Source organism: Peromyscus californicus, unplaced genomic scaffold (assembly GCF_007827085.1).
Source record: "Peromyscus californicus insignis strain IS unplaced genomic scaffold, ASM782708v3 Scaffold_13__1_contigs__length_99412109, whole genome shotgun sequence".
NCBI classification, from domain to species: Eukaryota; Metazoa; Chordata; class Mammalia; order Rodentia; family Cricetidae; genus Peromyscus; species Peromyscus californicus.
The window spans coordinates 86361398-86374864 of NW_026294424.1; positions in this window are offsets into that span (position 1 = coordinate 86361398).

Sequence of the window (13467 nt, forward strand, 5' to 3'; positions counted from 1 at the left end):
AACACATGCCAGTCTCTTCCATCTCAAAAAAAAAAAAGCACGATTTTTAAGAGGCTTCTACCTGGCCACGTTCTGGCTACCTTTTCCAGTGCCTTCCTTACTCTGAAGCACCATCCAAAGCCAGCTTCTGCCACACCATTTCCCCAGCTGCCAGAAGGTCGTCAATGACCATCTGTAAAGCAAATCAAGCTGCTGCTGTTTCTATGACAATGCTGGTGGAGTTTAATGGTTTGCAACAAAAACATTTATCTCTCGTCCACTTGTCTTTAGGTCAACTATGGTTCAGCTGGCTCGGCTGAGTTTGGCCTTAAGCCAGGCCATTTGTTTGGTTCAGAACTCTCCAATGTGCCTCTCGTTTAGAGGAAATCAAATGGTATTCAGCATGTATTCTTGTCACAGTGACAGCAGACACCCAGACGAAGGATGAAGAGGCATGCTAGGCCCCCTGTGGTCTAACTTGTCACTTTCACTCACATTTTTTTTTCACGGTGACAAAAAAAATAATTGTACATAGATATAGGTTATAATTGTGATCACATGATATATGTATACATTATGGGCTGATCAAATCAAGCTAATGAACACGTCTACCACCTATCATATTCAGCATTCTTTGAGCTGAGAACCTTTAAAGTCGACCCTTTTAGCAAATCAGGTATACACAATAGGTTACTACCTATGGCCACCATGCTTAGCCAGTCATGCCAAAGATAAAGTAAACCTCTGACCCAATTTGGTTCTAATATAACTGCACAGCCACGTGGAAGGGAGTGTGGGTACAGAGAAGGATAAAGAGTTTGAAATGATAATAAAACTGCTAGAGTTGCCAAGGAGAGTCAGTAGTTTGTGCTTCTTTTAGGGACCCCAATAGTGTCTGGGAAACCATCAGTCCACAGCCAAAATCTCTCCCTTGGCACTCAGACTACGGCACTTCAGGTTCCTTCTTCTCTCTGGCCTTCTCAGACCACCGCACTTCAGGTTCCTTCTTCTCTCTGGCCTTCTCGGACTCGCTTTCTGGTTCACCGTTTTCTCTCCAGCCTCTCAACATCTAACTTTTCTTAGCCCCTTTCGGACACTTTCTTCCCAAGAAACAACTAGACTACAGACTTCACTGTCGTGGAAGCATTTGGTTCCATTCTGTCTTCCATCCCACGTTCACCGCATCCCGCTACATCCGAGTGACCCTTCTATCCCTGCTCTGGATTTTATGAAGCTACCCAGAACTCAACGTCAAGGACCGAAATCAATGACTGGATTCCAGTGAGGCCCAGTTCTAGTACGCCCCACACTGAGGATGTCCACAGCTTGTTTAACTGTGCAAAGTTGAAAACTGGGGCTCATTTCCAGATCTCTCTCACCAAGAGCTCCATCTCTCGTCTGTCACAAAAATCTGAAGACCATTTCCGTATACATTCCTCTTCCCACTCCCTATTTTCCAGCTTTACCACACCCTAGTCTAAGATCAAGTTTCATCTAGACTGGATAGCTTAAAAGCTGCCTTCCTCTGGTACCCCTCTTTAGTGCACCCTAGCATCCCTGCAGGCTGGGGTTTCTCAAGGATTGCTTCCTCAGAGAGGCCTTCCACGCCCGTCAGCCTGGATCAGCTTCCTTCGGATGTGCTGCCACACACATAATCGGTGACCTCCATCGCCATCACTGGTATGACCACCTAACTCCCATCCGTCTCCCCATTAGGTTATTCCTTAAAGGCAAAGCCACTCCATAGCTAGTTTTGCCCATCCCTGAATCTTAGCCTCAATTACAGCCTGGAACTTATAGATGTTCAACAAATATTTATTGAACAAGTATGCGAATGATGAATGCCTTACAGCCTCACTCATCATTATGTTTTCTGATTTTGTCTGATTTTTCTAGGTGGATTGCAAACCTGTTGGAGACAGCAAGCAGCTGCGGTAGCTGAATCTTAGCAGGCATCTTCCAATGCCCAATCTCAGTTGTTATTCTGAACACCCTGTGTCCCAAGTACAACTGTTGTGATTTTCTAAAATAATATTCTATGTAATTAATGTGGTGGTGGGCATGCATACCACTATGCCTGGTGGGAGTCAGAAGATAGACTTATTTGTCTCCTGCAGACATAGACCAAGGTATTCAGTAAGCGACACTTGTACATAATTAAAACATCTTGTATAACATGTGTTTGTTTAAAATATTTAGGACACATTTTGTTCTGTATTACTTGGGACATGTGAATAGCAAACAGTACAACCTAACCCCATGTTTCTAACAACCCTTGTGCATGTGAGCATCTGGCAGATAACTGTCATTGAAATTTAATGTAATGATATAATGCTGAGACCTCCCAGTTAAATTCCACTGCAATTATGTCATGGGATTAAGGCACTATGATATATTACAGGAAAAAGCAAAATCAATGTGAATGCATTTATCATAAAGCTAAGATGACTAACATTTATTAAACTCTTAAGTAATATCATTTAGGATACAAACAAGAAACAAGAGACTTAAAGAGAATGAGTGAAGGGTCCAGCAGAGGCATGGGCAACTTCACGCAGCAAGCAAGGAACTCAGGTGCTTCTACTCAAGCCTAAAGGAGACATGAAGAAGGGCATTTGAGAGCTAGAAGATTGCCTGACAGGAACCTCAATCATTAATGGAACAGCCATGACCACAAGTACATATCAACAGGGAAAGAAGGAATACATTCCTCCATTCCCCCCTTCCTCCCATTTTCTATCCATTCTCCCCATTGACCAAATACTCAGCAAGGAACATATAAGAAAACTAATGTTCACAGATATTAAGGAACCTCCCCAAAGCCGCACAGACAGTGAATAGCAGCTGCGGTAGCTGAATCTTAGCAGGCATCTTCCAATGCCCAATCTCAGTTGTTATTCTGAACGCCCTGCGTCCCAAGTACAGCTGTTGTGATTTTCTAAAGTAATATTCTATGTAATTAATGTGGTGGTGGGTATGCGTACTACTATGCTTGGTGGGGGTCAGAAGACAGCTTTCAGGGGTCCCTTCTCTCTTTCCACTGTGGGTTCAAGAGATCAAACTCGGGCCATCAGGCCTATGTGATAAGTGTCTTTACTCACTGTGCCAACTCATGGCCCAGATGGTTATCATCTTTAATAATAATGACACTTTCAGATGCTTTCGTTATCATGTGTCCCACTGAGGAGGGATAAGCGTTCCAAGTGATATCTCGTTGACAGCATTCTTTCTGATTTCTCATGATGTTGTCCCCACAGAGCTGCAGCTCTTCCTGACACAGGATCTAGGCTCCAGACTCTTCAGTTCCTCCCCACTTCTGAGTATTTGGGCAATGATGGGGTTGGGGAGAATGGACAGAAGATGGGAGGAAGCGGGGACGGAGGAATTTATTCCTTCCTTCCCTATTGATATGTACTTGTGGTCATGGCTGTTTCATCAATGATTGTAGTTCCTGTCAGGCAATCACCTAGCTCTGAAATGCCCTTCCTCATGTCTCCTTTAGGCCTGACTAGATGCATCCGGGTTTCTTGCCTGCTGCGTGAAGCTGCCCATGCCTCTGCTGGATCCTTCACGTATTCCTTTTAAAGTCTCAGCTGAGACTCTCTTTTCTTGTTGGTACCCTAAATGAATAACCTGAACAATCCTGCTTCTCCTCAACCCAGATGTCAACTGCTTCCTACCTGTAGAGAGATTTTAGGTAAACTTCACAAGGCTGTGATTACAAGAGGTTCTTTACTGTCCTCTGGTGGCCTACTGGGGAAATGCGTTCAAATTGAAGAAGGAGGCCCTGGAGCAGGTAGCTTTATGTGGAGCACACATTCCCCCTCTTGCCCTCCTATTTAGTCAAATCCCTAAAAGTGTCTCCCCAGGGCCGCAGACAAGTAAATCCTGTGACTCCTTTCTGGGAATAGCCAAATTCAGAAGTTCAGGCTGTCACCTGCCAAACCAGAATTCTCACTAGTGTTTGAGTTTGATAGCTAACCCTGAAACCAAAACCCTGCAGTTTTAATTTCCCAGATGGTTTCTATGTGCCGACACTGAAAAGCCTTTGCCCCAGTGTTTTCTCTTTTCTTTTTTTATGTCTTCCGTACTTCTCGCTGCAAAGCACCACATGCAAGCGATTCCCAGGACCAAACGTAATCCCTCCAGGTAGGCTTGCAGCCAGATGAAGAAAAGATGGACGGGAGAAGACTGAATCAAAATTTGGTTCTGTGGACAGGACAGACGGCTCAGCAAGTAAAGACAACTAATGGCCAAGCCTTACAACCTAAGTTCAATCCCTGATGCACACGGTAGAAGGAGACAACCAGCTCCTCCATCCTCCATGTTACACACCATGCCACAAGCATATCCACACACATACAGTACAATAAAAATGTTTTTAGAGATCTGGTCCTGCTATCTCTATGACTAACTCAAATATAATTAAGTCACATTGTTATCAGACCTAGGAGTCACAGCCTGTGCCCCAAGACAGGTCCAACCACTTGTCCTCAAGAAGCTTATTGAAGGAGCCAGACTTATAGTGGAAACCAGAAAGGAGCGATTTACTATGTGGCCACATAGAACCCTTCAAGCCCACCTTCAGGGTCCGGAAGTGAGATCAAAGCTTAACTAGAGGGCCACGGACATGCACATCACAGCAGTCCAAGTCAAGGAACGACCCGGCCAGGCTGGCTCCAGTCTGAGTGTCATAATTATTACACTTGCAGATGAAAAGAATATCAGCATCTTGTAATGTGACATCAGGGCTGGGACACAGACATTCTAGAGAGCTGGGATTATTCTTCAGCTCCTCGTGCTGTTCCTCTGGTCTTCTAGAAATGCCACAGGCAACCCCAAGTTCAGTCTACAGTCCTCTGCTGGCATCCAGTGGTAAGTGGCATAATTGTTAGAACATCCGGCTCATCAGCCCTTATCATGAGGACCAGGGAGATGGGAGCTGGAAACCAGGCTCCCAGAAGAGACAAGAGGAACGAAGGAAATATGACCATGGGCCACCTTCAGCTGAGACCTAATTCCTCCCTTTAAGGAGATTAATACCAGTTCATTGTCCACTGCCAGGTGCCAAGCTAAAAAAAGATTTTCCTTTGTGCTAGCTCTAAAATTAGATGGGGAATAATTGTCAAAAGTTCAAGTAAGCGGAGACCTATTATTCAATAGTAAAATTAGCATTTCTAAAGTACTCTGTACCAAATGGCAGGTGCCATTCCTGGCTTCTAGAGTGAATCATCACAACACACACACACACACTCATGCACGCACATGTGCACACACACACTCACTCATGCATGCACATGTGCATACACACATGCATGCACATGTGCGCGCACACACACACACACACACACACACACACACACACATTTGTTTCATTTGCATGTCCTTCCCTTGCTGCCTCCACCTCCTATAAGAAGTAAGACTGACAGTGAGCAAAGAGCGGCGTGCTGATTTCAGTGAGGGCTCCTCCAGGGCGTGGGTGTCCCTGTCAGTCAGGAACAACTGGCGTCCCCGGGAAGCGACCACACGTTAAGAAAAAACATCTTTTATTTTGCTTAACAATTTCACCCTTTACAGAGTCCCCAGCTGGCATCAACTCCCAAACTTCCATTTACAAACTATCCAGCCCACCTTTCTGTGTGATTGTTGTTTCAACTGAAGCCCTTTCTCCACATTCTCTCACTGTGATAACCTTACGTACGGACACACACTTCGTGGGAGTGAACGACACTGAAAACGTCAATTGGGGTAAGAGGTGGGAGTGTAAACCAGGGTGAACAGGATTAACTTGGCCACAGGTAGTACAACCTGGATTCACGTCCTTGGATTTTTGTTTGTTTGTTTGTCGTTTTGGGGTTTGAGTTTTTGTTTTGTTTTTCCTGCCTCTTAAAAACCAAGGAACCTTCCTAATTTATATGTTCCCTGTTATCATCCAGCTATTGCTGGAGGATTAATGAAACGGATGACTCCCCCCTCTAATTACTTCTTAGACAGACTGAAGAGTGTGGGACCTGCTAACTGAGTGGGCAGTCCCCTGTCAGCTCACTGAGGCCGACTTGTCCATCTCTAGTTGCTGTGGGGCCTTGTGACAGACAGGGCAGAGGTTCAACTTTCTTTGTAGACCTGTGACTTCTGGAAACTCTGGCCAGTTCCAAAGCCTACTGACTGACAGGGACCTTGAATGTCCCTCTGAGGCCCAAGGAAAGCTAAAATTCCAAGGAAGATTAAAATTGAGGAAGTCTTCCAACTTTCTTTCCGCTCTCTCCATTGTCTGTGTGTTCTGGTTTTGCATTCTGGACTGTCTTCCAAACCAAACTGCAGCCTCTGGGCTGGCCTTGACTCTTAAGATCACCCCTCCACTTCAAAGTGAAGAATTTATGAAACTTTGGGGAAAACTTTGGCCAAAATCTGAGGTTGTTTTTTTGGGGGGTGGGGTGGGGTGGGCAGGGAGGCAATACTTTAGTCATCGTAAATTAATAACAGAAATGCAGACATGCTCTACAAGCTTGGGACGCACTGTACAATCTGAGTAGTTGGCTAGAAGCATTCGTCCAGCCTTCGAGGGGCTGAGGGAGAGATGCAGTGCTACATTTTGCTGAAGGCAAAAATGACAGCGTGGTTGTTGTCTGTACTCTAACCAAAGGGCCCCGAAGCTAATCCTGCTTCTTATCTCAGCCTTCCGCCAATAGACACAAAGCCCCATGACCAACCAGGGTCAGGACCTGCATAGGACTGAGCTGGAAAAGGAGTGTGTAGACTCCTGGGGCTGGGAGGTAAGCTTGGGATGAATCACCCAGTCAGATGTCCTTTTAGATGTGAGCAAAGTGAGAGTGTAAGTCACCGCAGAACACCCCAAATGTTAACTAGCACTGGATATTAGAGTGAAAATTTCCTGGTCAACAACAGAATCTCCGGCCCAAGTGGAGACCTAACATTCTAGTTTTGCCCAAAGACCACCCCTGGGAAGGCAGGCCATGCTAAAGAGCTGGGCCGATGGTTAGTCCTTTAATGAGATACTCAACTTTTCCTTCCCAGAATCCTCCAACCCTGGGGCAGTGGTTCACTGGGCCACAGCCGTAAAGCTTGTGAGTCTGCCTGCTTTTCTGAGTATTTTTCATTGTCCTCTTTTGATCTCTTTTCTAAGCATGTTTTCCTTGACATTTCAGGCTTCCCCTGAACACTTCCTTCCTTTTCCTTTAGACCTCCCTCCCCACCATTAGTTGCTTGTCTACCACGTGTCTGACCTTCGTGCCAGCTTACGTGGCATGGCCATGTTTTCCTTCTTTCTTCCGTCCTCCTCCTCCAGGTATCTGCCAGGATTTGCAGTTTGTCTGCTGTGGGGTTTTCTTTCTAAACTCTAATAAAATTATCCTTGAGCTTCTATTTGACCCGTCATTAAATTCTTTTATTAATGATACTAAGAAGCTCAAGAAAGTACTAAGTACCTCGATTTCCCCTGAATAATTGGATGACCTTAAAGTTCCAGTACCCATATTTAGTAAATATTGCGATTCAAATACCTGTCTAAAAACTGTTCGGTCCCCTGGAAGCAGCCTTGGTTTGGGACTCTCTAGACGTGAACCATGATTCAAGGATGTGGGTGAGCATACTCATTCTAGAGGTGGCCTAAGACTGCAGTGGAGATCTGGAAGTGACAAAGAATGCTGGAAGACCTAGGCAGAGTTTCTCTGTGTCCCAGCAGCCACTCCCCAATAGCCAAGTCTTATTATTAATTACAAATGCTCGGCCCATAGCTCAGGCTTGTTACTAGGTAACTTTTACATTTTAAATTAACCTGCATTTCCTATCTACATTCTGCCATGGGTTGGCACCGTCTTTCAACACAGCATGTTCATCTTGTTTATCTCTGCGTCTGCTCTTGAGACCCCCGAAACTCCACCCTTTCTCTTCCTCTGTGTCCTTTGTGTCTTACTGTCCCACCTATACCTCCTGCCTAGTTACCGGCCAGTCGGCTCTCTTTTATTAAACCAATCAGAAGGAGCCTTGGCAAAGACACATCTTCACAGTGCACAAAAAGATTATTCCATAACAGGAGGATGTGTTGAGTGACCAGACATGCCTTCAGGAATGAGGCACCTACTCCCCCAGCTACTGGGCATGCGGCTGGCAGCAGCTGGGGCACTCTGGAAATTGATTTGGGCCCCAGTTACATGTGCTTTCTGCCAGTAGCCTGTACACAAGAGTGTTTGATGTGAAGGCATGCTGCCCCAGCCCTCCCTTGAACTTCAGTCAAATCTGAACAGCTCCTTAGCTTCAGTTCTCCCTCAACTCCCCAAGGCCTTTGCTATGGCTGCCTTCTCCTAATCAGCTGCCTTTCCTTCCCCAAAGGAGCTACACCAGAGAACACTCCCTCGTTACCCTCTGCTTACTAAGCCCTGCATCGGTATGCTTGCCAGGGAACCTAGCCTGCAAGGGTGGGTCTGAGGGCTCAGCCCCTGCACAGATGGCAGTATAAACTGTTCACTGAGGTGAGTGACAAATGGCAAAAGGTAAGGTGCCAGCAGGTGCAACGTATCAAGTGCTTGGGGAATTGGAGGACTGGTTACTCTGAGGAAAAAAATAAATGAAACCAGGTGGCCATTTCTGGAGGTATTAGGTGTTTCAGAAAAAAAAAAAAAAAAGATAATGGAAAGTAAAAAATGATTTGTTGGCCATTAAAGATTGTGTTGTGACTCAACACTCATATACCTCTTAAATTCTTATGTGCAGATCCAATCCCCATGGTAATGGCATTAGAAAATGGGGGCTTAGGAAGATAATTAGGTCATGGGGGTGGTGCCCTTGGGAATGAAATTAGTGCCCTAATAAGAGGCCCCACAGAGCTTTTAGGCCCATTGAGACTTGAAAGCATTTATAATGAGAAGATAGCTTACCTAAGAGGAAGTGGACCCTCTGACACAGACTGATGCCTCCTTGATATTAGACATAACAGTCTCTAAAACAGTGAGGAATGGATCCCTGTTGCCCATAAGCCACCCACTACAGACTGAGCAGACTCAGACAAACTGTGGAGCCACAGGCCTTCTTGAAGTCCACTATGAGACTCTCCTCTCTCCTGACACAGAGCCGGAAATATGAAGACAGATTCAGGGTTTAATCTGTTTAATCCGGTTGGACTGTCATCCTAGCCAGGACCCTGACTGGAAAGGAATTAGATGGGATTGAACCACGCCTTTGAGATTATGCTCTTGAAGACACTGAATCCCCAGACTCCACTTGGGCTGTAATGGTGCAGACTTGAATAGCATTGTGGGTGCTGCTGCACCTCAGGCTCCTTTGGCTTCTGTCCCATTGCTCATTTTGACCACCTGGTGACTAGGAAGAGTGGCTCATAGCACAAGTGCTGGGCCTGTCGGGGAAGAAAAGGCTCCACTCCCCAGAAGACCGAGAGGACCTGGTTAGCATGGACCAGCCAAGTCAGATAGGGTACATGTGAAAGCATAGGCATGCCAATCCAAGGGGTGAGAGGATGTGAGATGGGATAGCTGGGGCTCATCAATATGGAAGCTCTTCCTTGGGGTACAGGGTTTTTCGTCTGTTTACTTTATTTGCATGGGTATTCATGTGTATTTTGCCAGCATGCATGTCTGTGCACTATGTGCATGCCTGGTGCCCCCAGAAGACGGCATCGGAACCCCTGGGACTAAAGTTACAGAGAACTGGGAGCTGCCATGTGGTGCTGGGAGTCGAACCCGGCTCCTCTGGAAGAGCAGCCAGTGCTCTTAACCACCCTGCCTTCTCTCCAGCTCCCACTGCAAACTTTTAGAAGAGACTGAGAAGGAGTTACATTGCTTCTCTCAACATTTTATAAGCCAGGAGTGAATCCTTTCCTGGATATTTTCTTTGATAGGAAACCTTTGAAAATATTTTTAAAATTATGTATGTGTATAGGATGCATACACAAGCACACATGTGACTTTAGATGCCCACGGAGTCCAGAATAAGGTGTCAGATCCCCTGGAGCTGGAGTTGCCGTCTGTTCCAAGCCACTGATGTGAGTGCTAGGAACCAAACTTGTCTCTTCTGGAAGAGCAGGCCATGCTCTAACTGATGAGCCATCCCTCCAGCCCAGATGGGAGACTTTCTTACTGATAGAACCCCTCTCTCTCAGTGGTCTGTTCATGTTTTCTGTCTTATAACTCTGTCTTTGTATGTCCTGCCTCTCCAGGTTGTCATCCATTTCTGCTAGGGTATCTAATTACATCCAACTGTAGCTGCCTCTCACGGTCCTCGGCATCTCTGCAGCAGCGGAGGAGGCACAAAACCTCCTTTCTGAGTTGGCGTCTCCTCTCCTTTTCTCGTAATTGGGACAGAGGTTTGTCTGTCTTGTCCATGTTTGCACACAGCCACTCAGTTTGGTTGGTCTCCTCTATTATCAGGTCTCCAGCCTGCTTCACATATCTCCGTTTTTACAATTGTCTTTTCCTTCCATTAAGCTGAAATTTAGTTTTTCTAGAGTCAGTGAGGATACATTAGGTTGTTTATTGGACATCTTCCCTCCTGCTCTTCCCCCAACCTCTTCCACAGCCCGGGATAGCCGGGTACTCACTAGGTAATCCAGGATGGCCTAGAACCCCTAACAGTCCTCCTCCCTCAGCCTCCCAAGACTGGCATGGCAGGCATTAACACCATGGCTAGGCTTCCCAGGTTTTGTAGAATTGCTTCTCTGAATGTGTTTTCTGGCCCTCCTGTTTTCTCCTTTCTAGTTCTTTCTGGACACATCTTTCACTTGATGGTGTTCTACAAGTCCCTTCAGCTACCTTCACTCTTTTCTTCTCTCTCTCTCTCTCTCTCTCTCTCTCCTTGCTGCTCAGAACCAGTGTTTCCTGGAGACTTATCCTTGAGTCCAGCGGTCCTTCCTTCAGCTTGCTTCTGTGTAGAGACCCTCAGCCTTCACTTCAGTTGTAATGTTTTCAGATCTGCAGTTTCTGTTTGGGATTCGTTTACACTTTGTGTTCATTTTTTTAGGTCCTTTTTTTTCTTTTCTTTTTTTTTTTTTTAATTTGGCCAGTGACATGTCTTTTTCACCAAGGTCAATTTGTAGGAATTTGCTTGCTTTTCTTTGGAACGCGTTTCTTTATTTCTCTATTCCCCTGTCCCTGTTTGTTTACACACAGTGAATGTCCAGGGTTTGCTGGCAATCTTGTCAGTCCAGTCTCAGCGCAGGAGAATGGAGAGAGGTCTCACATGCTTCCTAGATCCTTCTGTTTCTGTTTTTGATAAGTCCCAAATTAGGGCCTGTCAGCATCCCAAGGCGGTTAAGGTAGAACCTGGAAAAGTAAGAGTCATGAGCGTGTTTTCCAGTGCCTTCTACCTTGGTAGTGAAAGTAAGACCGTGAGCGTGAAGGCCCAGGAAGTTCTAACTTCTCACTCAAGCTTCCAGAAGTCTCTGTTTGCCTGTCCAGCCTTCCCCTGATACAAACGGGGTTGACGTTTGACTGTCAATAACAACAGTTGTGTGTGGGGAATCCTTTCCAGACAGACTGGAACTTCTGAGTTTTGAGCCCTTCTCTGCCCCCACATGGGGAGCGAAGCATCTGGAAGTAGTTGCCGATCATTATGGTGGCAACATTCCCATATGCCTCACCTTCTTGACTTCTCAAGGTCAGTGAGAGAGGTGTCAAACCATAGAGACCCTCGGAGATAGGGTGCTGTGTGTATAGTCCAGTCTCTCACCTCAGGGAGAAGCTGAGTGCTGGGGATTTTCCAAATGTGTGGGGAAGTGTCTAGGGCAGAGTCTGTCTTGACATGTCTCTGCTCTTGTGACCCACTCAACAGTTCTCACTTGCCTGGTGTGTGGGGGTCTCTCAGGTAGAGACGACCCATGGACTGGGACACTTGGTGCATCTGCAGGGATGTAGAAAGGGAGTCCAGTGACCTCTTCTGCCATGCTGCAGCTATTACCCTCCACATTTCTAGATGCAGTAGGAATTCTAGAACTGCCGTGGCCTACTGTGAAAGCAAGGATCAAAAGTTCATAAAAGTAGGCAAGCTGGAATGGAAACAGCATACAGAAAAATCCATCACACAAATCACTTAGGGAGAAGGTTCTGAGAGTATTCAATCTGAAAAAAAAAAAAAAGCTATGGGCTGCTGCTGAGAAAGCCTCTCACATCACTGAATGACTCTCCTCTATAGGTCAGAACACACCGCAGGAGAGTTCATTACAGAACTGTGCTTCTGGGTGAAGCGTGGTATGACACATTCCAGAAATAAGAGAAATGAGGCAACAGAATTAACCACCAAGAGGAAGGCAGGCATAATGAGCAACAGGGACAGCATGACACCAAGGCAAGGGAGCTGAATCTCAGGGTGGTTAAGAGAGCATATCATCTATAAGGATGGGGTAGATGGGCTACCAGCAGACATATTACTACTCAACATATTCAATATCTTTGTCACTTTTCTACTGCCACGACAAAGCACCACAATCAAAGCAACTTAAAGAAGAAAAGCATTTAACGGGGATTTTACAGTTTTAGAGGGTGAGTCCATGGCCATTGTGGTAGGGAGCATGGTGGCAGGCAGGCAGGCAGCCATGGTGCTGGAGCAGAAGCTGAGAGCTTGCATCCGGATCTGTAAGTTGGACATAGAGTGAGACTAGGCCTGGTGTGGGCTTCTGAAACCTCACAGCCCACCCCCAGTGACACAGCTCCTTCAACAAGGCCACACCTCCTAATCCTTTCCAAAACAGTTCCACCAATGAAGGACCAAGCCTTCAAATATATGAGCCTATGGGGACCATTCTCTTTCAAACCCCCACATTCCACTCCCTAGCCCCCATAGGCTTGTAGCCTTAATGCAAAATACATTTAATCTAACTTCAAAAGTCTCTATAGCCTTTCACAGTCTCAAGATTGTTTAAACATCAAAAGTCCCTTCTGAAACTCAAGGCAATCTCTTAACTGTAACCCTCAGGAAATCAAAAGGCAAATCACATACTTCCAACATACAATGGCACAGGAATAAATATTACCAATAAATATCCCAAAAGGGAAGAAAAGGGGCATAGTGAGGAAATATTGGACCAAAGCAAGGCTGAAACCCAGCTGAAGCTCAATGCCTCTGTGTGCCCTCTCAGAGACTACTTTGAACATGGGTCAGAATTTTCCAGTTTGAGAATTTGTCCACAACTTTCAAGCACCCCATTGCCTGTACTGCCCACAGCATTACACCCCCTGGAGGTTTTAACACTGTAGCATTTTTCCAGTTTGTACATGGGCTGGGGAAGTTCCCAAAGACAGAGTACATCATCTGATAGAAAGATGCAAGAATCCATCAGTTTCTGTGGGGACTGCCCCCAAGGTGGGGTGTAGGGTTATCAAGGGAAACATTGGCATTCTCTGCACAGAGGAAAATGGGCTTGGATTTCCGCTCTGCTCTTCAACAGCATCACAGTCTGGTCTTTGCTGCATTATTGAAACTTTCCATGTCTCAATTTCCTCACTTACAAAGCAGTAACAGTCA